At 34.7% G+C, this 25898-nt stretch overlaps 1 pseudogene; it reads left to right on the forward strand.

Moving 5' to 3' along the window:
• The first annotated feature begins 12507 nt into the window (after positions 1-12507).
• Positions 12508-12683, forward strand: LOC145255950 (U2 spliceosomal RNA; annotated as a pseudogene).
• Positions 12684-25898: the final 13215 nt, after the last annotated feature.

The following is a 25898-nucleotide window of genomic DNA, read 5'->3' on the forward strand; positions in this document are numbered from 1 at the left end:
GATAAGTATTATTGTTAGACTTCTATCAATTTGGCAGTTTCTCTAAGTTTTTGGAATATTTTTGAATGACATAATGTTTTAAATTGTCTGAACGGTTACGAAACAGTTATAACGTATATGAAAGTGCACAATACAATGCTCTAATTTTGATTTTTATTGTCTTGATTTTGTGAAAATATCATATGTATATATATTTATTTAGTGGAGATGGTAATTAATAAAAACTGAAGAAAGTGCTCAATACTGTTGTAGAGCAAATATGCGTTTTATTTTTATTACCATATCTTTCTGTTAAGTTACATTATTGTTTCGGCTACACAGCGGTTTTTTGCCGTCTGTAGCGTCCTCAGACTTTTACAGAAATGTTCGCTATTTTGGGATGAAAGAGTGGAAGAGTGAACGACCCCCCCCCGACCTCATTCACTCTTCCACTCTTTCATCCAAAAATAGCGAAGATTTCTGTAAAAGTCTGAGGAAGCTACAGACAGCCAAAAAAAAAAAAAAAAACGGCCGCGTAGCTGAAACAATAATGTAAATTAACAGAAAGATACGGTAATAAAAAATAAAACGTATATATATATATATATATATATATATATATATATATATACAGAGATAGATAGATAGATAGATAGAGAGATAGATAGATAGATAGATGGATAGAGAGAGAGAGAGAGTGAGAGAGAGAGAGAATTATAATTTTCCTCTCAATATACTTGCTTGCTTCTCTTACTAATCTGAGAGGATTCTGATCTTAATACCTCCTTTTCCTTAGAGTTATATGCTTTGGTAAGATAATTTTGTTAGATAGAAACCAGCGGAATCTGTAGAAATTCCACAGCGGACTCTTTTATAAGTAATATATTTATGTTGCCATTCTGTTAATGTTCTGCGTCAATGCAAACGCCCCTATATTATTGTAGCTCTTTTGTTAAAACTGCTAAAGTTTTTATCCAAGCTAGCAGAGACATCCGTCGAAAGCTGGTCGTAAAATAGGCTTAAATATGATATTTCAATTCATGCAGATTTCGGATATATTATTAATTAGTCAATTTTCTATCGATTCTTATATATAGTTGTGATTTTAAAAAAATATCCATATGACCTGCGTGTATCAGCTTAAATCGAAACTGAAACAAAAATATGTGAAGAATATATATATATATATAGTCAACCACATACAGTATTGTTTCGCTGCATCACAGCTCATCAGTGCGGCTAGACAGGCAACTATCTCAAACCAGGAGCGAAACCTGACCGCCCGTATATATAACTTGGGTTCCTTTAGCTATGGAAGAAACCGAGACCGCAGCTTACGAAGAATTCTTAGCAAAATTACTTGTAAAATATGACTTGAGTGCTCTCAGCTATAATCGAAACCGTAACCGAAACCAAAACTTACGAAGTATTCTTAATAAAAGCATTCATTACAAGAAATGGAAGATCATGAAAATTAAATGACAGTCACTCGGAAGAAAAAAAAGATGTAAGCATAACACATAAAATAACACACACGGTAACATATTAATATATATATATATATATATATATATATATATATATATATATACGTATACATATATATATATGCATATATATATGTATATATATATGTATATATATATATATATATATATGTATATATATATATTTGTAGCTTGTCCAGGGGTGATGAAAAAATCCAATAAAGTGCTCGATCGTAGATGTAAGAGCTGAAGATACAGTAATCATTATGACACTATAAATACATATTTCAAGGTCGTACCATTGGTTTCGATACACCGAAAACAGTAATAATATACTGTGGAGATTAAACCGATTTTCCACAATATATTATTACGAACTTGAAATATGTATTTATAGTGTCATAATAAATATTATATATATATATATATATATATATATATATATATACACGAGCAAACAGTTAATAAAACATGTTAAAAAACACTTTGAAATGAGTTAAAAACATATTTAATCTGAAAAGGAAACACTTGATAAATGGATAGTCCTTAATCCGCGGAGTTTCGAAGAAATACTCTCCTTCTCATCAGAGGGTAGGAATTAGTAAAATGCGTGATCGGATTTTGCATGCAGAAGTATTTGATGAAACAACAAGTAAGTCAAAGATCTTACTTAAAAACAAAATAAATTAAGCAGAGGGAATATGGTAAAGAAAAAAGTGATTTACCATCTTTACCATATTCCCTCTGCTTAACTTATGATCTTTGAATTACTTGTTGTTTCATCAAATACTTCTGCATGCAAAATCCGATCCCGCATTTTACTAATTCTACCCTCTGATGAGAAGGAGCGTATTTCTTCGAAACTCCGCGGATTAAGGACTATCCATTTATCTAGTGTTTCCTTTTCAGATTAAATATGTTTTTAACTCATTTCAAAGTGTTTTTTAACATGTTTTATTAACTGTTTGCTCATATTATAAGCTCTATTTCCTATTTGGTTTCATCGAGCTTTTATGTCTGGCTGAGATTATTTTATAAATATTAATTCTTTAATATTTATAATTTACTTTAATTTTACCATCTTTGATCATTTTGGTAAATTCAATTGTAATTTTCATTTTATATATATATATATATATATATATATATATATAATTTTCAGAATGTGAGAGATTGTATAATAAATTCCACAGCCAAACAAAGTCGCAGCTCACAAGAGCCATGACAGTCAACGAACCGGAAGTCCAAGACTCGAGTTTCGCCCTCATTTGGGCTCATCAGTTAGACACATCCGAGCTCAGGATTCGAAACCCGAGCCTCCTGCATGCGAGGCAAGCACTCTACCAAATGAGCAAACGCCCCACACACAAGAATTTCTATTAACCAACACAGATAAAGCAAACCGCGCCGAAATCCGACTGTGAAATGAACCCACTTCGTCTCGACAAGGGATGCGGTTGTCCAACCAGTTAATAACCATTGCCGATGTTTCACAAGTAGGAGTTTTATTACTTACTATATATATATATATATATATATATATATATATATATATATATATATATATATATGTATGTATGTATATATATATATATATATATATATATATATATATATATATATAGTAAGTAATAAAAATATATGTGGCAATTAAGCTACACAGAATATTCCACTTTTCATCCACGCTAGGATTTGTCAGGCTTATGCGAAGAATTGTATTCTGTGTAGCCTAATGACCATATATATTTTAAAACTTACTACCTTGCTCTACCTATGTATTGAGCACTGTTGACGTAAATAGTTTACGCATAAAATTATGCTTTCGCATATTTATTTATGTGATTAAATTAAATAGCCATATATATATATATATATATATATATATATATATAAATTTTTAGTCATAAAATATATTTAAAAATTTACGACGTGAAATGGTTACGTTTCAAATCAAAATATTTTATTATTCTATGTAAGACAAAGAATACATTTTGAAATATGACGGCTTCTTATCCTATAGGATTTCGATGTATACCAACTCTTCAAAGGAGAAAATATTAAGAAATAGTTATAATGGTTTACAGCTTATTTGATAAAGTTTGTGAGGTATGCAAAATATTCTGAAGTATATATATATATATATATATATATATATATATATATATATATATATATATATATATATACACTTGTGCCCGATATTATTCATACCCCTCGGATATTTTGAGATTTCTATAAGAATATTGGTCAAACCAGAAAGTAGACAATATTAAAGGGATTTCAAACAATAAATCAAGCATAAGCATTTAATTTAAACTCAACAAATAAATAAATTATGCAAGTTTGAAACATTATACAAAGAAAAACAATAATGGCACTAGTTCAAAATTATTCATACCTCTCTTACTATTAGTCAATAGCATGCCCTTTATTCTTAATAACTGCCTGTAACCGTTTTGGATATTTATCAACAAGGTTTTTACAAGCATCAACACTGATTTTTGACCATTCTTCAATGCAGTAGTTCTCCAAATCCCTCAAATTTCTAGGTTTCCGTTTTTTAACCTCAGTTTTCAATATGTGCCAGAGGTTTTCGATAGGGTTCAGGTCGGGACTCTGGCTAGGCCATTCCAAAACATTAATTTGATTATCCTCAAACCATTTCTTGACTATTTTGGCAGTATTTTTGGATCATTATCCTGTTGAAGGACCCAGTTTGGTCCTAAATGGAGCTTCTCAGCATCCTGTCTAATGTTTTTCTGGAGTATCTCCAAATATTGCTCCTTCTTCATGGTTCCATCTATCTTGACCTAACTACCTGGACCACTAGCCGAAAAGGAGCCCCAAAACATTAGGCTACCACCACCATGTTTCACCGTGGGTATGGTGTTCTTTGGGTTGTAAGCTTCTCCTTTCTTCCTCCAAACGTAAGAAGCATCCATATGGCGAAACAATTCAATTTTTGTTTTGTCAGTCCACAAAATACCTGAGAAAACGGACTCTAGAGAATTCACATGGGTCCTAGCAAACATTAGACGTGCTGCAAGGTGTTTTCCGGTGTGCAATGGAGTCCTTCTTGGTCTTCTTCCTTTCAGACCATTTTCATGCAGAGTCCTTTGCAATGTTTGCCTTGATATTTTTATGCCAGAAGACTCCAGATTTTCTAAAATGTCCTTAGTAGTGGTGGTTGGATTTGCATTAACACTTCTTACAATATTCCTGGTGGCTCTAGCAGACAGTTTCCTTTTCCTTCCTCTACCAATTAAGTTGTTTGTTGTGTGGTGGCTCTGGAATTTTTTGATGATGCTCTGTACTGTTGCTGTAGGGACCTCAAATTTCTTAGAAATTGACTTGTAACCTAAACCATCCTTATGTGAATTCACAATTTTAGTCCTAAGATCATTACTAAGCTCTTTTTTCTTCCCCATTCTAATAATTTTTATTCTTTTAATGGTTTTCAGTTTATATCATTTTGATTTCTGAAAAATGCAAAAAACGAAATGAAATTAATCAAAGGTTGCATAAAAGCATTCAAAATAAGAATCAAACAGGAAACAAACAGTCAGAAACTCGATTAATACTGAAAAAATAAGGGGGTATGATTATTTTTTAACATTGCAGATTTTATAAATAGCTGTATATTTCTTTTATTACAAGTATCCCGAGATTTTAAAATGACGAAAATGATCAGAAGAGGTTTATTAAGAATATGTATCAATATGGACGTAAACAATAAATTCTTACAAAGTTACACCTAATAAACTCAATTTTCAAGGAGGGGTATGAATAATATCGGGCACAAGTGTATATATATTAGTTCGTATATTTTTGGTTTTGTTGATTGATTAGTTTATTATATTTATTCTTAAATTTAATTACTCTTTTTATCTCCCATATTTGCTTTATTTTTAAATTAGTCGGGTTTCCTAGTTTCAAGTTTTTTCTAAACGGAAATATTCGTCTTTATTTGAAGGTATACAGGTTCAGATGTGATATTTCTGACACCACCTGTATTGGTATATTTATTTATTGGCTTATTTATTCAGCCAAGCAAAAGCAAATATAAAAATGTCGGTGGACGCTTCCGTTCGTTATTTTCGCTATTTGGTCTCAGGCATGTTTGCCTTCCACCTCTCAAGTGAGATACAGAGAGACAAACGGGTCGCACACGAATTACATTCTGACTTTCCAAACGAGGATTCTGCTGATTTATTTAGTATCTCGTCCCTTGTGACGGCAATGGGCGCGGATTTTCATACAGAATTGCTGACATTACTTATTATAACTTACATAGCGAATATATAAACATTTACATCAGCAGAATTCCTTCCCTATTTCATCTATATATATATATATATATATATATATATATATATATATATATATATATAGCCACTAGAGTTTAGTTTCCTAGAAGTACATCCAATTAAAGAACATGTGTCTACCAAAGAGTGCTCAATGAGTGAACAGAGCAGGTATATTTAATTTATTTATACAAACATTAATGGCTACATATGTGCATACATGTTTCTGTAATCACCCGCGTTGGGGGACTACGTCTTCAGGCCAACAATCAGTTTTCGACGGTAATTCTTGGCCCCCAACGCGGGTGATTACAGAAACATGTATGCACATATCTAGCCATTAATGTTTGTATAAACAAATTTAATATATATATATATATATATATATATATATATATATATATATATATATAAGAGATTTAGAAGGCTATCACACTGCAAAAATGGAATGTAGTCAGTGTTAAGAAATAAAGACAAAAAAGAAGTGACAATCTATAACCAATATGTATATATATATGTATGAATGTATATATATATATATATATGTATATATATATATATGTATGTATATATATATATATATATATATATATACATTCAATTATGTTATACATCAATATGTATTTACAAAATGTCTTAAATTTTTTTAACTTTTACGCCTAGGTAGCTAAAATTTTCGACCAAAACTGAATCAAAATCTTGCCCTATCTCTGATTAGCCTTTATGTATAATTTCAAATGTTTAGACAAAAAATTGGCCGAGTAATTTGGTAGAGACCGCAGAGGTCAATTATTTTTAAATGTGACCCCAATTTAGACTTCATAAGATTTATTTTTCGGGCTCAAATAAAATTAAAACGTTTGATCCATGTACACGTAACCTACATTAGAAATTTCAAGTGTTTAGAAATTGGCGGAGGAGTTTGATAGAGTTTTCAAAGGTCAAATTGTTGAAATTTTGACCCTTTGACAGCCAAATTTCAGGTCGAAAAGCGATTTAAAATATTTACTCAAATCTCAATACACTTTATGTCAAATATCGAGTCTCTAGACCGAAAATTGACTTGTTTACGTTGAATATGATTGTAGTCAGCTGGAAAGCAGGCAATCGGAAGAGAGATATCCACAGGCGTGCAGTTCCAAGAAAGAAGCTTTGTTCATGGAATCTACGTTTAGGTTTAGGCACAGATAAAGAGTGAGGGAAATTATTGATAGTGGTTTTGGCTAGACGAGTGTTTTTCGTGAAAGTTTGGCGAGGGGGGAATATAGATTGAAGCTCAGATGAGCACTTGCCTTGGAAATAAGGATAAAGCAGTACCAGATCGCAACGTCTCCTCTATGGGAAAGAGGTTTCAGGGAAGAGGAAAGGGCACTCCCACTAAGCTACGAAGTCTATTTTGAACTCTGTCAAGGCAGGATAAGCTGCTTCTAACAGCTCCTGTCTATATATGGCACCAGTACTCCATAATTGGAGGACCTGGTTTTTATATAGGTAGAGAATTGGATCAGGAGTAAGATATCTACTGGAGCGGTAGAAGGATCCCACCATTTTTCCAGCGTCTTTGGTAATGGATTTGATATACGTCTTCTATTTCAGGTCAAGAGTAAAGGCCAAGACCAGAAGATTGTCTAAACATAAAGACCCCCCAAGACGAGAGCAATTTCTTTCAACCGATGACAAATTAGCATCAAAGCGCAGACGATGTAGAGATAGAAGTTTGGTTTTAGATGCATTAAAAATAACCACCCACTTCTTTCCCCATTGTATTACTTGCTCAAGATCAGAGGAGAGAGAATCAGAGAGAATTTGGTAATTTATGGTCTTTGATGTGCTACCATAGATGGTAGTATCCTCAGCATAAATGTCTATAAATGGTGTAAGGATGTGCTTTGGAAGATCATTAATAGAGAACAGGAAAAGAGTTCGGCCCAGGATGGACACCTGAGGGAATCCAGCATTAATACTGAGAGCTTCTGATTTCTGCCCATCAACCACTACTGAGTAATTAGCCGAGAAGACATTTCCAACTATACCATAGCTGGAGATCTTGTGAAGTAAACCTTTATGCCATACCTTACCAAAGGCCTTTGATATGTCAAGAGCAATTGCCCTAGAGAGAAAGCCTCTGTCGAGAGATTCGCTAATCCTATGATATATATAACCGGACGCACGTCTACTGTACCTATTTACTATGCCTCCCCACGGGACAGAGTTAGACACCAGGGTTGTTTTTTAACGTGGAGAAAAGGTACAAAAATAAAAATTGTCTCAGTCGTGACGGATTTCTCCTCCACCGAAAGAGAACAAGAAATAGAAGTGCAGCATCTGAAGAACAGATGGTATTTATTTGCTCCCCCTCTGAGCAAATTAGGCACAAGGCCGTTTTTAATGTGAGGTAAAAACCAGCTCCCCTAAAAGTAGGCAAAAAGGGGGCACTCTGGTTACCAAAAATAATAATTGTCCCAGTATAGAGGGTTTCCCCTCCATTGACTGGTACAAACCATCCTAAGTGCAGCATCTGCCGGAACAGATGGTATTTATTTGCTCCCCCACTGAGCAAATTAGGCACAAGGCCGTTTTTAATGTGAGGTAAAAACCAGCTCCCCTAAAAGTAGGCAAAAAGGGGGCACTCTGGTTACCAAAAATAATAATTGTCCCAGTATAGAGGGTTTCCCCTCCATTGACTGGTACAAATTATCTTAAGTGCAGCATCTGCCGGAACAGATGGTATTTATTTGCTCCCTCACTGAGCAAATTAGGCACAAGGCCGTTTTTAATGTGAGGTAAAAACCAGCTCCCCTAAAAGTAGGCAAAAAGGGGGCACTCTGGTTACCAAAAATAATAATTGTCCCAGTATAGAGGGTTTCCCCTCCATTGACTGGTACAAATTATCTTAAGTGCAGCATCTGCCGGAACAGATGGTATTTATTTGATCCCCCACTGAGCAAATTAGGCACAAGGCCGTTTTTAATGTGAGGTAAAAACCAGCTCCCCTAAAAGTAGGCAAAAAGGGGGCACTCTGGTTACCAAAAATAATAATTGTCCCAGTATAGAGGGTTTCCCCTCCATTGACTGGTACAAATTATCTTAAGTGCAGTATCTGCCGGAACAGATGGTATTTATTTGCTCCCCCACCGAGCAAATTAGGCACAAGGCCGATTTTTAAAGTGAGGAGTGAAGGGGAAATGGGGACCAACTCCCCGGGGAGTAGGGGAGCTGGATAGTGACAATTGGTATGAAGGGTTGCCCCTACATTGACCAAGGTCTTATATGTGGAGTCGCCCCCACATATGGTCTTTGCTTGCAGTATCTGCCGGAACAGATGGTATTTATTTGCTCCCCCACCGAGCAAATTAGGCACAAGGCCGATTTTTAATGTGAGGAGTGAAGGGAGGGGGAAGGGAAAAAGGGGACCAGCTCCCGAGAGGTGGGAAATGGGAGCTGGTTAATGGTCAGGCATGTGGGGTTGCCCCCACATCCGGTCTTTGCTAGTCATAGCTAGTCATAGCCAGTCATAGCTTGCAGTATCTGCCGGAACAGATGGTGTTTATTTGCTCCCCCACTGAGCAAATTAGGCACAAGGCCGTTTTTAATGTGAGGTAAAAACCAGCTCCCCTAAAAGTAGGCAAAAAGGGGGCACTCTGGTTACCAAAAATAATAATTGTCCCAGTATAGAGGGTTTCCCCTCCATTGACTGGTACAAATTATCTTAAGTGCAGCATCTGCCGGAACAGATACTACACTTTGATCTTGTCCTGAAGGCCAAAAGGGAAACCATATTGCACGTCACTAAGACATTGTTTTTGCTGATATGGTTGACTACTTCTCTATTTAACACAGATTCCAGCTTAGCTTAGCTAAATTGACCGAATTTAATTTAACTGAAAGTGCTCAACGATAAGAAACGAGTTTCTTAAAGGAGCTGACATAATTAATTTTTACTATAATAATTAAATACCTACAGACACTAGTCTTCCATCCTTTCGGAAACAATCAGTTGAGGGTGTTACGATTAACACCAGTCGATAGAGTCGAACCCGGCGACATAAGTCTTCTCTGGCTTCATTAGCGAGGACCTAATCCATTCTGGTACCGTTAACCACAGAAAATTCTGTTGAATTTTAAACATTTATTTTTAAAATGCTTTTTAAGGTCTGTCAGAGTGATCTAACCATTACGTGATGATCTGGGCTTGAGAGCTAAATTGGCACACTTTAATTCAACTCTCACACACACACGCATACACACACATACACACACACACACATATATATATATATATGCACATACATACACATATATATACACACATATATCTATGCACATACATACACATATATATATATACACATATTCGATTTCTGTTTATTAGTTAATAATCATTAAATAAAGTAAAAAAAAAGCAATATGAATTATTATTAGAGCTGAAGATCCGTAGCGTAAATGTATGCGAACCCCAGGGTTGGAGGTTCGAATTTTCACTTCAGCACACACACACACACACACACACACACACACACACACACACAGTGTTAAAAACACTTTGAAAAAGAGTTAAAAATATATTTAATCTGAAAAGGAAACACTTTATAAGTGGATAGTCGCGGAGTTTGGAAGAAATACTTTCCTTCTCATCAGAGGGTAGAATTAGCAAAATGCGGGATCGTATTTTGCATACAAAAGTATTTGATGAAACAACAGGCAAGTCAAAGATCTTGCTTGATAACAAAGAAATGAAGCAGAGAGAATATATATATATATATATATATATATATATATACGAAACCAGGGGTCGGAAAACATCGTATTCCACATTATAACCTGAAAAAAAAAAAAAAAAAACGCATCCGAGCGTCATCGTATCTTGGAGTTCTACTCTCTCTCTCTCTCTCTCTCTCTCTCTCTCTCTCTCTCTATATATATATATATATATATATATATATATATATATATATATAGTAGAAGGCCAAGATACGATGGTACTTGATGCGATTTTTTTTTCATGTTACGATGTGGAATAGAATGTTTTCCGGCCCTTGGCTACGTATCGGTACCGCTTTACGGTGTTATTTATACTGTTTGAAAATATACATGCGTATTTGTACTGTACTGTATATTGTTACTAATTTTTACTGGCATATCCCGGGGTTATATATATATATATATATATATATATATATATATATATATATATATATATATATATATATATATATATATGGTATGAATAAAAAAGTAAACGACAATATAAAAATATGTAGTAATGCATATAGATTAGTTAATTTATTCAATAATGGTAATACATCAATTAGGGGTGACGGATAAAAAAACACTTCATATCATGGTATTTCGAGGCCTAATGCTTCTCATCAGAAGAGGAGAGAAGATGCTAGGTAAAATAGTTGGGATGCGAGGTCTAGCAATACTTACATTAGGAACGAAAAGAATTGTGCAGTGAGAGATAAAATATCGAGACTGTTTAGGGAAGGAATGAGAGGACTAAAGTGATTTCTGTGATATAGAAGAAATATAGCTTTTATTAAGTAATGAAGGTTTGTTTATACCACGTATGCAATGGGGGGTTCAATATATGATTGCTCATGCGCATGTAAACTTACGGGAAATAATATAGGATAAGTGATTGAAAGAAGGTGTTTAAGTAATCATATGTATTAATGGGTCTTACATTTTTTTGATTCATCCAGCCTTGACAAACGTGTTTTAAATATTATCTCTAGAACTTTTCTTTTAATTATTTGGAATTCATTCCATTTGCGCTTTTTTCCAAGGAACTCTGCCTTTTGGATGATTTTAGACCATTTGGAATTTACCCATTGGATTGAAATTTTAAATTCGACCGTTTTGGATTTTACCATTTTTGGATTTTTACCCTTCACCGGACTATCCATTCATGTGAAATCTCTTTATTATTTTTCTTTTGCCTCCTGTTCCCCTTACCTCACCCTTTTTTTTAACCAAGTAAGATCTTTGACTTACTTGTAGTTTCATTAAATACTTTGTAGTGTAGAGGTGTGGTTGGGGATTGTGCAATCATTGCCTTACAATTAACGCACAGCAACTCTTAGAAAGATCAAAGTGTAGTATCTGTTCCGGCAGATGCTGCACTTAAGATAATTTGTACCAGTCAATGGAGGGGAAACCCTCTATACTGGGACAATTATTATTTTTGGTAACCAGAGTGCCCCCTTTTTGCCTACTTTTAGGGGAGCTGGTTTTTACCTCACATTAAAAACGGCCTTGTGCCTAATTTGCTCAGTGGGGGAGCAAATAAATACCATCTGTTCCGGCAGATACTGCAAGCTATGACTAGCTATGACTAGCAAAGACCAGATGTGGGGGCAACCCCACATGCCTGACCATTAACCAGCTCCCATTTCCCACCTCTCGGGAGCTGGTCCCCTTTTTCCCTTCCCCCTCCCTTCACTCCTCACATTAAAAATCGGCCTTGTGCCTAATTTGCTCGGTGGGGGAGCAAATAAACACCATCTGTTCCGGCAGATACTGCAAGCTATGACTAGCTATGACTAGCTATGACTAGCAAAGACCAGATGTGGGGGCAACCCCACATGCCTGACCTTTAACCAGCTCCCATTTCCCACCTCTCGGGAGCTGGTCCCCTTTTTCCCTTCCCCCTCCCTTCACTCCTCACATTAAAAATTGGCCTTGTGCCTAATTTGCTCGGTGGGGGAGCAAATAAATACCATCTGTTCCGGCAGATGGTTGTTCTTGGCCTTCGGGCCAAGATCAAAGTGTAGTATCTGTTCTGCAGATGCTGCAAGCTATGACTAGCTATGACTAGCTATGACTAGCAAAGATCAGATGTGGGGGCAACCCCACATGCCTGACCTTTAACCAGCTCCCATTTCCCACCTCTTGGGAGCTGGTCCCCTTTTTCCCTTCCCCCTCCCTTCACTCCTCACATTAAAAATCGGCCTTGTGCCTAATTTGCTCGGTGGGGGAGCAAATAAATACCATCTGTTCCGGCAGATACTGTAAGCAAAAACCCTATGTGGGGGCGACCCCACAGATAAGACCTTGGTCAATGTAGGGGCAACCCTTCATACCAATTGTCACTATCCAGCTCCCCTACTCCCCGGGGAGTTGGTCCCCATTTTCCCTTCACTCCTCATATTAAAAATCGGCCTTGTGCCTAATTTGCTCGGTGGGGGAGCACATAAATAGCTGGTCACGAATAGGCTCCTATATGGTTGATTATTATAGAAAACTGATCACATATAATGATAGAAGGTGTATCGAGACACAGGAATGGGTATGTTTGATCTGGCATAATGATGATTTATTAAAATTCTGTGGTCTGCGTACGCGCCTGGTCCACAAAGTATGGAAATAAAACATTAAAAAATAAAAAAAAACGTTTACAAGTGATTTTGATGTAGATGTATATAATAATACTTTGGTAAGTATGTTTTAACTTAAATAGGGATGGTATGATAAAATTGTGGGGTCTGCGTTCGCGCCTGGCCTCCATAGAATAGAAATAGGCACAAACTTTAATAAATACTTTTCATATCTATCTGCGTAAGTATACTTTGATAATTATGTTTCAGTTTGAAGAAATATGGTATAATAAAATTATGGGGTGTTCGTTCGCGCCTGACCTCCATAGAATGGAAATATGTCACAAAGTTTAACAAGGTTTTTTTTAATATAGATCCACAGAATGTTGTGATAAGTGTTTCAGTGTGAACAGGTATGGTATAATAAATTGTAGGGTTTATCTATTTTATTTTTACTTTCATCATATTTTGCTTTGGTTTTGATACCCCCGAAATTCGAAGCTATCTCTTTACAACCCGTCCTTTTCATAACCTTTCATACTTTCATAAAGCAGAGTCAATTTTCTGTAGGCTGTTTTTGAACCCAGTCAACGACGGGTACTTTTGCTAGTGTATATATATATATATATATATATATATATATATATATATATATATATATATATATATATATATGTGTGTGTGTGCGTGTGTGTGTGTGTGTGTGTGTGTGCATTAGAGCACTTCCCAGTTCCGAGGGAGACAAACTTCCTTACTCTCCGGGATAGAGAACGCAACGAATATAATTATCGTTAAAATTTACGAAAAAACAAAACAAAAAAAAACATTTATTTTCTCTAATTAACTGCTTTTTCAGACATGCTTTCTTGATTCCAACAAGTTAACTCGATAACACAAAAGGTTTTCTAGTACACTTTTCCTGTAATGAAGCGACCCTTTTTTCTACTAAGCACCATAATGTCCGCCATTTTGTGTTTTACACAAGGGGTTCATAGTTATGTAATATATTGAATGGCTTCGTGCCACACGAACTTGGTCCAAATGTGTGATGTTTTGTGAAAAACAAAAATCTGATCCTTATGGCTAAGAAAACGAAGAACATATTTCAGTCGTGTAATGATAAACAGGAATTACTCGGTATATTCCGGGAGAGTTTAAACATGTATAAAGGTCCGTATTTCAGATATTGGTATACGTATTGAAACCATTTTTTTCAGAATGTTATCGTCAGTGTAGGTTTTTTAGAATCGTTTGACAAATCACTCACGGCGGAAGAAAGTGGCCAAGAGAAATCAAACTAGCATCAGATTACAGCATTAGAGTCAATTCTCGAAAGTGAGCGCATATGAAGGTGCAGTTGGTATAAACTTTGTTCTGGTTCGCACAGAAATCAGCAGCAATAAATACCAAAATCCGAAAAGCACCAGGAAAATAGTGAGAATTTCTTATCTATCTGCAGAGCTACTTTATATTAAGAACAAGAAGTTTTAAAAGCATTTTGTACATACCGTGTCGAGCTGGTGTAATGGTCAGCCTACTGACATGATTTTTGGTTTCGATCTCAACTCAGGTATGTTTTTTTTACTTACAAGAAGTGAATTTATCAGAAAAAATACTTAATGTAGCCAGACATTGTGGACACCCTTTAGAATATGTAGCCAGCCTTTGTGGGCACTATGTAGATTATGTAGCCAGACTTTGTGGACACTCTTTAGGTTATGTAGCCAGACTTTGTGGGCACCCTTTAGATTATGTAGCCAGACTTTATATGCACCCTTTAGATTATGCACACAGACTTTGTGGGCACCCTATAGATTATGCAGACAGACTTTGTGGACACCGTTTAGATTATGTAGCTAGACTTTGTGGGCACCCTTTCGATTATGTAGTCAGAATTTATGGACACCCTTTAGATTATGCAGCCAGACTTTGTGGACACCGTTTAGATTATGTAGCTAGAAGTTTGGACAACCTGTGGATTATGCAGCCAGACTTTGTGGGTACTATGTAGATTATGTAGCCAGACTTTTTGGGTACTATGTAGATTATGTAGCCAGACTTTGTGGGCACTATGTAGATTATGTAGCCAGACTTTGTGGGTACTATGTAGATTATGTAGCCAGACTTCGTGGACACCCTGTATAATACTCGCATGCACATGGCATAGTTCATGTATTAAATAAAATGTAATATTTATGCGTATTTTATGTACGGGCAATGCTGGCTGGTCTGCTAGTAAGTATATAAAAGAGTTTTCTTGTTAATTGATGTGGAACTGTGACTTTCCTATATGTAATTGCAATTTTACCTGTACCTTAGACTGTATTACTACGGCCACCCAGCATTGCCAGTGGCAAAAGTTAACGTGTTATTATTAAAGTTTCTATTTCTCTATCTCTCCGCCTGTTTGTCTTATATATATATATATATATATATATATATATATATATATATATATATATATATATATATATATATATATATATATATTGGTATACGTATATATGTATATTGGTATATGTATATATATATGCGTTTTATTTATATATATATATATGCGTTTATATGTATATATATATATATATAAATATATATATATATATATATATATATATATTTGCGTTTTATTTTTTATTACCGTATCTTTCTGTTAAGTTACATTATTGTTCCGGCTACAGAAAGATACGGTAATAAAAAATAAAACGCATATTTGCTCTACAACAGTATTGAGCACTTTCTTCAGTTTTTATTAATTACCATCTCCACTATATATATATATATATATATATATATATATATATATATATATATATATGTATATATATATATATATATATATATATATATATATATATATATGCATATGTATTATAAGGTCTTATATAAGATGTGGATCCCTCTATGTAGTTTATTTGCATTATAAACATTTCGGTTGATCTAACCCCGGACTTATTCAAGTGTATCATGCCGAACTCGGCAATCTTTCTTTTGTCGAACTAGAGGATCTTTCTATGAAACTCGGGAACCTGCACTGAGTTTCGAACGGAACTCTTTGTTTAATCCACGGGAGTAGCATGCTCTCGTCCAATCAGCAATGGCAGGGTAAGAATCCCTGATAAGTGTGCAAGTGAATTTTGAATGTCGTCCGCAATGAGAATTGAAACTTCAATCGTCTAGATGGGCGTAAGTTTACAACTGAATCTTACCAAGTACTATATCCACTACGCCACAGACGGAAGTTCAGAAACGTAATAGCTTTTAATAGCCCAGCTTGCTAATAAATTCGAGCCTTGTGTACAACTATGTATTTATTGCCCAAGTCATAATTAAGGTTGCTTAAAAAACATTATTTGTTGCATGGACTTTATTAATTTTGTAGTCTTTTTTTTTTTTTTTTTTTTTAGGTAACAGCCTCTACTTCAAGGCCTAGGAGAAACGGATCTGGATGCATGTGTGTACAATTGTGAAGCAGACTATGATAGATGAAACATTTGACGATAGTTTATTAACCAGGTATTGATTTTTCGAATTCATCCAAAGGGAATTTTTTAATGACATAACTAACAGTAATGATTATTGGGGAAGATCTCAGCATTTTATGTCGACCGGCGAGTAAATTTGATTCCATTTGCTTTGCGACTATAAACTAAAACTTTATCAATCTTTAAAATAATAAAAAATAAAGACCTGCCTAAAAGGCATAAATTACAGTCAATGGCCTTCGATATTAAAAAGATGGCGATCAGTTTTCAGCCATTTTGCCGTGTGTGTGTGTGTGTTTTTTTTTAATCTGGGATTTTAAATCTATTTGTCTGTTTTTAGGCGTGTCCAATTATCTTCGTGCGTCTCTCGTTCATTCTCTGTACGTTCGTCTGTCGCACTTAATGTTGAAATACCATTTTTATCGCTTAAACTTGTTATTTACTGTCGCTTTGCAAAACACAATCGTGTTCTTACCTCCGCCCCCAAACAAAAACAAAACAAAAACAATTTTTTTCTACAAAACAACAGAACAAAAAACGAACAGTAGCTTCTCCGCAGTGCAATGTAGATTAAAATGGATTGTGAACTAAGTCAGTGCGCGGAGGCATGTGAAGCTTCCTCCCGATGCACCGCGTTGACTCCCCGTCTAAAACAGGGAAGCAATCGATTTGAATTGGAGATTTCAATGAATGACAGATTTCACCGATTTAAATTTCGATTACAAAAAAAAACAAAACAAAAAAAAACGTACTGGGAGTGTGGAGCACTCGTGGATCCTCATTCAACCCTAGGCAACCTCGAGTCTTCCTGCCACACACACACACACACACACACACACACACACACACACACACACACACACACACACACACACACACATATATATATAATAATTGTTATTTCTATTGCATATATATATAGTCTTGGAAGTGTTTTAACCTTTAAAACTATACAAAAAAATTCATTTTTATATTTTTATCATTCGTTAGGAAACTATTTAGTCAGTAAGTTATTTAATAACCCGCAATCAACGCACCACCTTGCCCCCTTGAATTCACTATAATACTAATGGTAATTTAAGGAATCATCAGTTGTTTACCATGAATCACTGTTTCGGGGATTTAAAAACAAATCAGTAAATTAAATCATGGCCCCCAGCAGTGTTGATCAAGCACCACCTCCCTTAATCTTAAGAAAAATATGTTACAGATATTATATATGTGTGTGTGTGTGTGTATATTTATACACACACATATATATATATGATTGTGTGTGTGTATTCAATTATATTTCACCTTTTATTTATACTAATTCTTATACTAGTCCCGCAGTATCGCCTAACCCTCTCGCCGAAATGCCGCATATCTTTTTCCTTTTCACAAATAATGGAATGTGCTCTGATGAACTCATAGTAATTGTGACCTCTTAACGTAAATCACTTGGATTAATTCGACAAGCAGTCAAATCCTACCCCCTTAACATTGAGCTCTCTAGATACCGGAAATCCTTCCCTCTAATAGTTTCTGGAAGTACCTCCTCGTTTCCTGCTTTTTTGATTGTACTAACCTGCACAAGTTTTAATGTAATGTGAACAGACATCGCTTTCCGTTTCAAGTGCATTACGCCTTGTTTGGGGTAAAAAAAATAAAGATTAAAAACTATCAATAAAATATACGAAAATATCTCGAAAAGACTATGAAACGATGAAAATTAATGAAATACTCCGGAATTCTTCGTCAAATCTGAAAACGGTTGCCAGCATCGGAAAGGCGATGCCAAGTCAATTAAAATATTAAAAATGTGTAATTTGCGCAAGATTTATTGATTTTGCGTTCATAATTTCAAAATGGGGCTTGAATATTATTTTGTTTTATTAAATTCTTCTTTTCGTCAAATGTTCTGTCCAATCTCTTCAATATTTCTAATCGTTCGATAACATTTAATTTCCTTAAATCCCATCTTATTTCGTTTTATGGCTGCGCATCTTTCGAAATGGTACAAGAGTTCTCTTCCCTGTTTTCTTTTGCTGATTTGATTTTCGTTAGTCTTTAATATCTGATTGTCCTTAGGGCATTCTTCGGCTTTTTATTTGCTTCTGTATCTCTTAATATCTTTATAGAAACGCGCATTTCGATTTGGCGTTCTTCTTCTACGTATTATTATTATTATTATTATTATTATTATTATTATTATTATTATTATTATTATTATTATTATTATTACTACTACTACTTTTTAATTCACATTTTTTTTCTCACAAGAATTCAGATTATTTGGATTCTTCGAACTACTGTTCTCATCTTGAGTGTCAAGTTCTCAACGTTTCGGTCGATTTAACCCTCGACCTTCAAGTAAATCTTGTCAAACTCGGGAATGTTTCTGTAGAACTCTGGAATTTGGGCGGGGTTTACTTTATTTTTTCACAGGAGTAATATGCTTTCGTTCCGTCAGCCATGACTGGATAGAGGTCCTTAGTAATTCACAAATGTATATTTCGGTCGCCTACACTGAGGATTGAACCTTCAACCTTCAGGAGAATATCACTTTTACAATTCATTTTCAAAGTAGTCTAACCATTGCGTCACGAAGGTGAGGGTTGTTATTATTATTATTATTATTGGCTTATATGGAGCTTTCACACAAGTCATCAAAGATCTGATTGAAAAAAAAAAACATGTGGAGCTGAGTGACAACGTGTTTCTCCAGACTCTCGCACCCTCCTCCTCCTTCGATAGCATTTGCAAATAAATTTGCTTTATCGCAACAGCCTCTCAACATTGATTTCTCGCTGGCAGCGGCCATTGGTCTATACTGGATTTTAAGTTGTACTGAGTCTCCCCAAGGTCCCAGTTCTCTTCGCGCTTGTCTAGCGGAGGTCTGGTCAGAGCTTTCTCCTCGGTCTTTCCTTCCTCCTTGACCCTTCTCAGCTATTTGGTATCACACTTTTTTTTGGGGGGGGGGAGAACACACGAACTCTTTATAAGATCGTACTGAAGTTGGACTGCCATGAGAACTTCGTGGGTCTGACTCGTTCCGTTCATGACGAAATTAAGGCTAGTTTACACGGCTCTCTATCTATGGGCAATGGGATTAAACAGAGTGATATTTCTACACGCAGACGGCATAATTACCTTGACACACCGGTACCAGCTGGATCACCGAAGTTAAGCAACGTTGAAGCTGGTCGGTACTAAATGGGTGACCATTTGAGACTTTCAGGAGCTTATGTTCTCTCCGCTTATCTCGGCATTGTTTCCAGTCATCCTGGTCTTCTCCTTGCCACTGGAATCAAACAGTGCCGATTCAGGAGAGGTGTGGTAGGAGATAGCGCAACCCTTGCATCACAATTACACGCGATACTGCCCCTGAGGGGTATCCTTTGTCTTTCAAGACTGAACGGAAGTATGGACGGAGTTAGAAAATAAAGAAAAATACATAGATATTTGTAGTATCATAAGAAATCGTATCTGTTTGTTTGTTTGTTCACAATTAATACATAAACAATGGCCACTCTTTCACAAATCAAGTTTCTTTACTGAAAACGAAATTTTATAACCATTTCTCCCAGCATAATGTCTCTATAATATTTATTCAAAAGAAATCTACATAAACGACGTCACTATTTTCATATATTGCATTAAAGAAAATCTATTTCAATAATATAATTATTATAAGTATTTTAATTGTTCTGTTTAGAAATGTTTGAAATTTGATTCATTTAACACTTTAAACAAGACTTTAATTTGAATATACTATTAAAATATTTCCTCTGAATAAGCAAATAGTATAAAGTTGTGTGTCTTTTATTTGATTTATTGATTTTCGTTCAATTCGTGTTTATTATAGTTCAAAGTTAAGATGGAAGGAAACGAAAAGGCGACACCCTGAGAGGAGGCACTGAAAATGGAGGCTAATTTAATGAATCGCCCGGAAATATTTCCTTCACAAAAAAGATGGCCTGTTGAGCGATCTATTAACATAATTGCAAAAGGGTTTTGATTTACGCTGCCAGGAGAGGGTTGAGTAGAGAAGAGAAGGAGAGCGGAGAAAAAGAGGGAGAAAGACAGACAGATTAAGGAACGAAGTAGGAGAAAAAAGCGTTTGACTGACCGTGATTTCCGGTTTAACAGGAAGTCGAATCGAGAAGAGGCGAAGAAGAGGAAGAATAAGGAGAGAAATAAGGTAAGAAAGAAGAAAAGCAAGAACATAAATATGAAGAATATTATCTCATTATTATAAGAGAAAATTATTATTATTATTATTATTATTATTATTATTATTATTATTATTATTATTATTAATAATAATAATTCTGATTTCGTTTATCAACGTCTTCCTTGGAAAGGGATGGGATTCATTTCCAGAGGATTTCCCTTAATCCGGGCTTCAAACCAGGAGCTTCAAAGATCAAGGTTTTTCATAAGAATGTTGATGGTACCTAACATGGCAGAGGTCTGAAGGCCGCCTAACACATCGGGGTTTTGTAGTTTTTTCAATTGCCCTTCCAGATGACTTGATACTACTCCTAGTGTATCAACTACGACCGGGATTATTTGTGTTTTAACCCCGTGTATACGCCTTATCTCCAAGGCCAATAGAGCATAAATGCCCCACTTCTAATTCTCCTTCTCTCCCACATTCCTGTCACAGGGTACTGAAAAGTCTACAATCTGCCAGTTTTTTGAGACCTTGTCAATGATGACCAAATCCGTACAATTATTATTAGTATTAATAATAATAATAATAATAATAATAATAATAATAATAATAATAATAATAATAATAATACCAGATGTCGTAATAATTAACAAGAAAGAAAAATCCTGCCAAATCATAGACTTCGTTGTCCCAGTTGGCCACAGGAAAAACTCCAGCTGGCCATCAAAGAAAAGTAAAAATGGAGCAAATATACAGAGCAAAAAAAAGAGAGCTGAAAGGAATATGGTTGATGAAGAAAATCCAAATAATACCTATAATAGTAGGAGCACTAGGGACAATCCCGAAAAACTTTGAAAAAAGGAGGGGAGAAATTGGAATCAGAGGAATGATTGGAAAAATACAACGAATAACAATAATGAAAACAACTGAAATATTAAGGACAACGCTTGAATGTGGAGACTAATATACACGAACCCCAAGCGCCAACTAGACAAACTGCTGCAGAGACAAAACATGAAACGCTACATGGAATCAAGAACATCGAATCTGCATACCTATACGTTCTCAAATCCCTCCCCCATAACCACATCACTCTCCCCTCTCCCAAAAAGAGTGAGACCAACAAGAAATCAATGGCAAGCAGTTGTTGCGATAATGCAAATTTATTTGCAAATCCTATCGAAAAAGGTGGTGAGTACTGGAACATTTGGGGAGACTTGTTGTCACTCAGCTTCCAGGGAACACCACAATTATTATACTATTATTATACTATTATAGGTATTATTTGGATTTATGAAAATAATAACAATAATAATAACCATAATAATAATAACAATAATAATAGTAATAATAATAATAATAATAGTAATAACAATAATAACAATAATAATAACAATAATAATAATAATAATGACAGAAATAATAATAATAATAATAATAATAATAATATAAATAATAATAATCATAATTATAATATAAATAATCATAATAATGATATAAATAATAATAATCATAATAATAATAATAATAATAATAATAATAATAATAATAATAATAATAATAAGTAAACTAAACACACGCTACAAACTAAAACAAATAGAAGAAGGGGAGGAGAAGCGAAATCTGGATGAAGACAAAAAAAAAAAGGAAAGTAGAAAAAGTAAAAAAAGAAGAAGAAAGAAAATAAGATAATGACAAACAAGAAAATTATAATAAAACATTGGGTTGAAATGTTATGGATTCCATGACATGAATAGCGCGATTAGTGCGGAATGGCGTTGAGTGTACCTATTTACTATGCCTCCCCACGGGACAGAGTTAGACACCAGGGTCGTTTTTTAACGTGGAGAAAAGGTACAAAAATAAAAATTGTCTCAGTCGTGAAGGGTTTCTCCTCCACCGAAAGAGAACAAGAAATAGAAGTGCAGCACCCGAAGAACAGATATTACACCTCGATCTTGTCCCGAAGGCCAAGTATAGGGTATAAAAGGTTAAGACTAATCAAATCTAACGACATCACTCTGACGTGTTGTGAATGTGTTGGCTTGCAGGTGCATCGGATCGGAGATCATCCATGCAAACCCATACCCAAATATAAAAAAAATAGGGACGTACAAGCGTATTCTAGATAGTCCATAACCTTCAGTTCTACAGTCTACAGTTAACAGGGGATTAGCTGAGAGTTCTTGAGTAAGACTAGAATCTGGTTGAAGACGAAAATAGAAGAAAAAAAGATCTGAATCGATTCAGCGATGCAGTGACCCTGTCAAAGAGGAAATCCAAATAAAGACGTCGTGTTTTTAGAGGAGCATGTATGAATCGACGCGATAGGGCTCCGACCAAGAATTAGAAAAGTGCGCGTGTCTTAAGATCTTCTTATATGTAACACACACGCACACATGCATGACTGTAGACAGACACGTGCACACACAGAAGACAGACGGTCACGCATATTTCACAATTATATAGACACCGCATACACAATACTATGTATACACGAGAATATATAAATCCCGAATTCCCTGCGCTCAGGTACATAACAGAAGGAAAACTTGATAATAGATAAAGTGAATTAAAAAAGAAAGAGAAAAGTAGAAAAAGAAGGAAAAGGATAATGATTCAAAGCAACATCAAAAAAGAAAGGCAAAGTTTGAAAAAGAAAAGTGAAAAAAAAAATGGATGAGATGAATAAGCGAAAAAGTTTCAAATGGCGAAAAATAATTAAAAAAAAAAATTGAAGAGAAAAATTTCAAGAAATATACGTGAGAATTAAACCATGAAAAAAAAATCCAAAATTGGTGGATAGAATAATAGACGTGAATTATAAGGGAGGGGGAAGAAAGAATACATTGCTGTTGTTGATGATGATAGTGATGATGCTTTTGCTGCTGATGATGAGGATCATGATGATACTACTGATGATGATGATGATGATGATGATGATGGTGATGATGATGATGATGATGATGATGATTCTGTTGCTGTTGATCTTGCTGCTGATGCTGATGCTGATGCTGATGCTGTTGATGATGGTGATGCTGCGGATGACGCTGCTAATGATGCTGATGATGTTGATGGTACGCATGATGCTGATGATGATGCTAATTATGTTGATGCTGCAGATGGTGCTGCTGATGATGCCGATGATGTTGATGCTACGCTGTATGCTGATGATGATGCTAATGATGTTGATGCTTCGGATGATGCTGATGATGATGCCAATGATGCTGATGCTGCTGTGATGCTGATAATGATGCTGATGATGTTGATGCTGCTCATGATTCTGCTGCTCATGATAATAACGCTGATGCTGATGCTAATACTGTTGATGATGATAATGCAACTAATGATGATGATGATGATGATGATGATGAAAATCCTAAAATAATCTTAAATCATTTCATTAATTTAATAAAATTTGAAAAATAATAATTCGTTCTACCTATACTATTATATAACACGAACGGTGTCTTTGTATGTGAGTTCCTTTCCTATGGACTCGAAAACGGCTTTTATGAAAGCATTTTTTGTGCCTGGCAGTGTTTTAGATTATTTTTGTATCGAAATGTCTTCGATAAATATCGATAATTGAAATAATCCGATGAAAGAATGAATAGGCGATTTGGACAAAATTTAACCTCTTGCACAGTCTTACATCACAAGTGCATTTGAGAAGTTGTAATTACCACATAAGCCGAAGGACTCGACGTAAAAACTCAACAATAAGTTCTTTGATATGACAGGAGCGCGTTCGAAATGAATGTTTCTGTTTAGAGCACAATTGGAGTATGATACTTGACCTTTTCTATTTTAAACTTTACTGAAATCAACAACAGGTTCTCTACAGTGCAATGTAGACTGAATTGTTTGGTAAAGAAGTTATAACGAGAGACATGTGATCTTCTTCCCATTGCACCATGATGAGTCTCCAACTAGAGCAGGCAATGAATCGATTTGATTGCAATATGGACGATTTCACAGATTTCGATGACAATAAAAATATAGGAATGTGAAAAATTTGTTGATCATCATTCAATCCCGGGCAACATGTTTATTTATTGGTTGATTTCTTAAGAACAGCATATATATCGAATATTTTTTGGAGTTTAAATTCATTTGGACTTAACTTTTTGAATTTCATTAAATCACAATTACTCATTGACTTACACTCGTGATATATTTCGGACCTTATGGAGTACAATTTCTTCGAATATATTGAATTTTTCGATTTTACGATAATTTTTTTAAAATTCAATTAATAACATTATATAATCAATTCTTAATGCTGCAATATTTTAAGTTATAAATTTTATATATTTTTTTGCTAGAATATTTTGTAGTTTTCTTTTCTAGTTTTAATAACTAGTCCTTTACTTTTCCGTGTTAAGCTTAACCATATTACTTTTCATGCTCGCATTTTCCATTGTAATTTATATATCTTCATATAGATTCGATTTCTCAAATTATTAAGAATTGCATTAAATTTGAAAGATAATCATTAGACATGTTTTAAAAAGAGACTCCCTTAATTTAAATTCCTTATCAAGAGCCCGCAATTCTTAAGTGCTCGACATTATCTAAGATCAGGATTATGGAATGCAATTTCACCAGAATTGGAATAAGGATTCTAAACGAAAGGTTTAGTAAATGGATACAAAACTAGCGCAAATATATCTCTTTAGGGATTTAATTTTACCTGTTCTCAAATCTTTTATTCATGTTAAAAATAAAAAATTAAAGAAAAATTAGGCACCATAGTCTATTCCTTTTTCGTTTTTTTTTTGTTTCTCGCAGGCACATTTTTTTTTTCATTTCTTCAGGAATAAAGGCAAATAATAGATAATTTTATTTTCATTTTTCCGAGATGATTCAGCCATGCCTCCAAGCCAAGCTTATAATATATTGTTAAAATATGCACGTGCGGATAGACAAGGAAAATATGGAAATATAAAGTAAAGACCTCCAGGTACATTTTATTTAACAAAAAAATATATGTCCACACACACACACACACACACACACACACACACACACACACACACACACACACACACACATATGTATGTGTATTGTGTGTTATTGTGTGTAAATGTATGTACATATATATATATACATATACATACTTATATATGTTTACATATGTATATATGTTTATTCATGAGAAAGAT

The sequence above is a fragment of the Euprymna scolopes genome, chromosome 31, assembly GCF_053919585.1.
Source record: "Euprymna scolopes isolate OS-2025 chromosome 31, ASM5391958v1, whole genome shotgun sequence".
NCBI lineage: Eukaryota > Metazoa > Mollusca > Cephalopoda > Sepiida > Sepiolidae > Euprymna > Euprymna scolopes.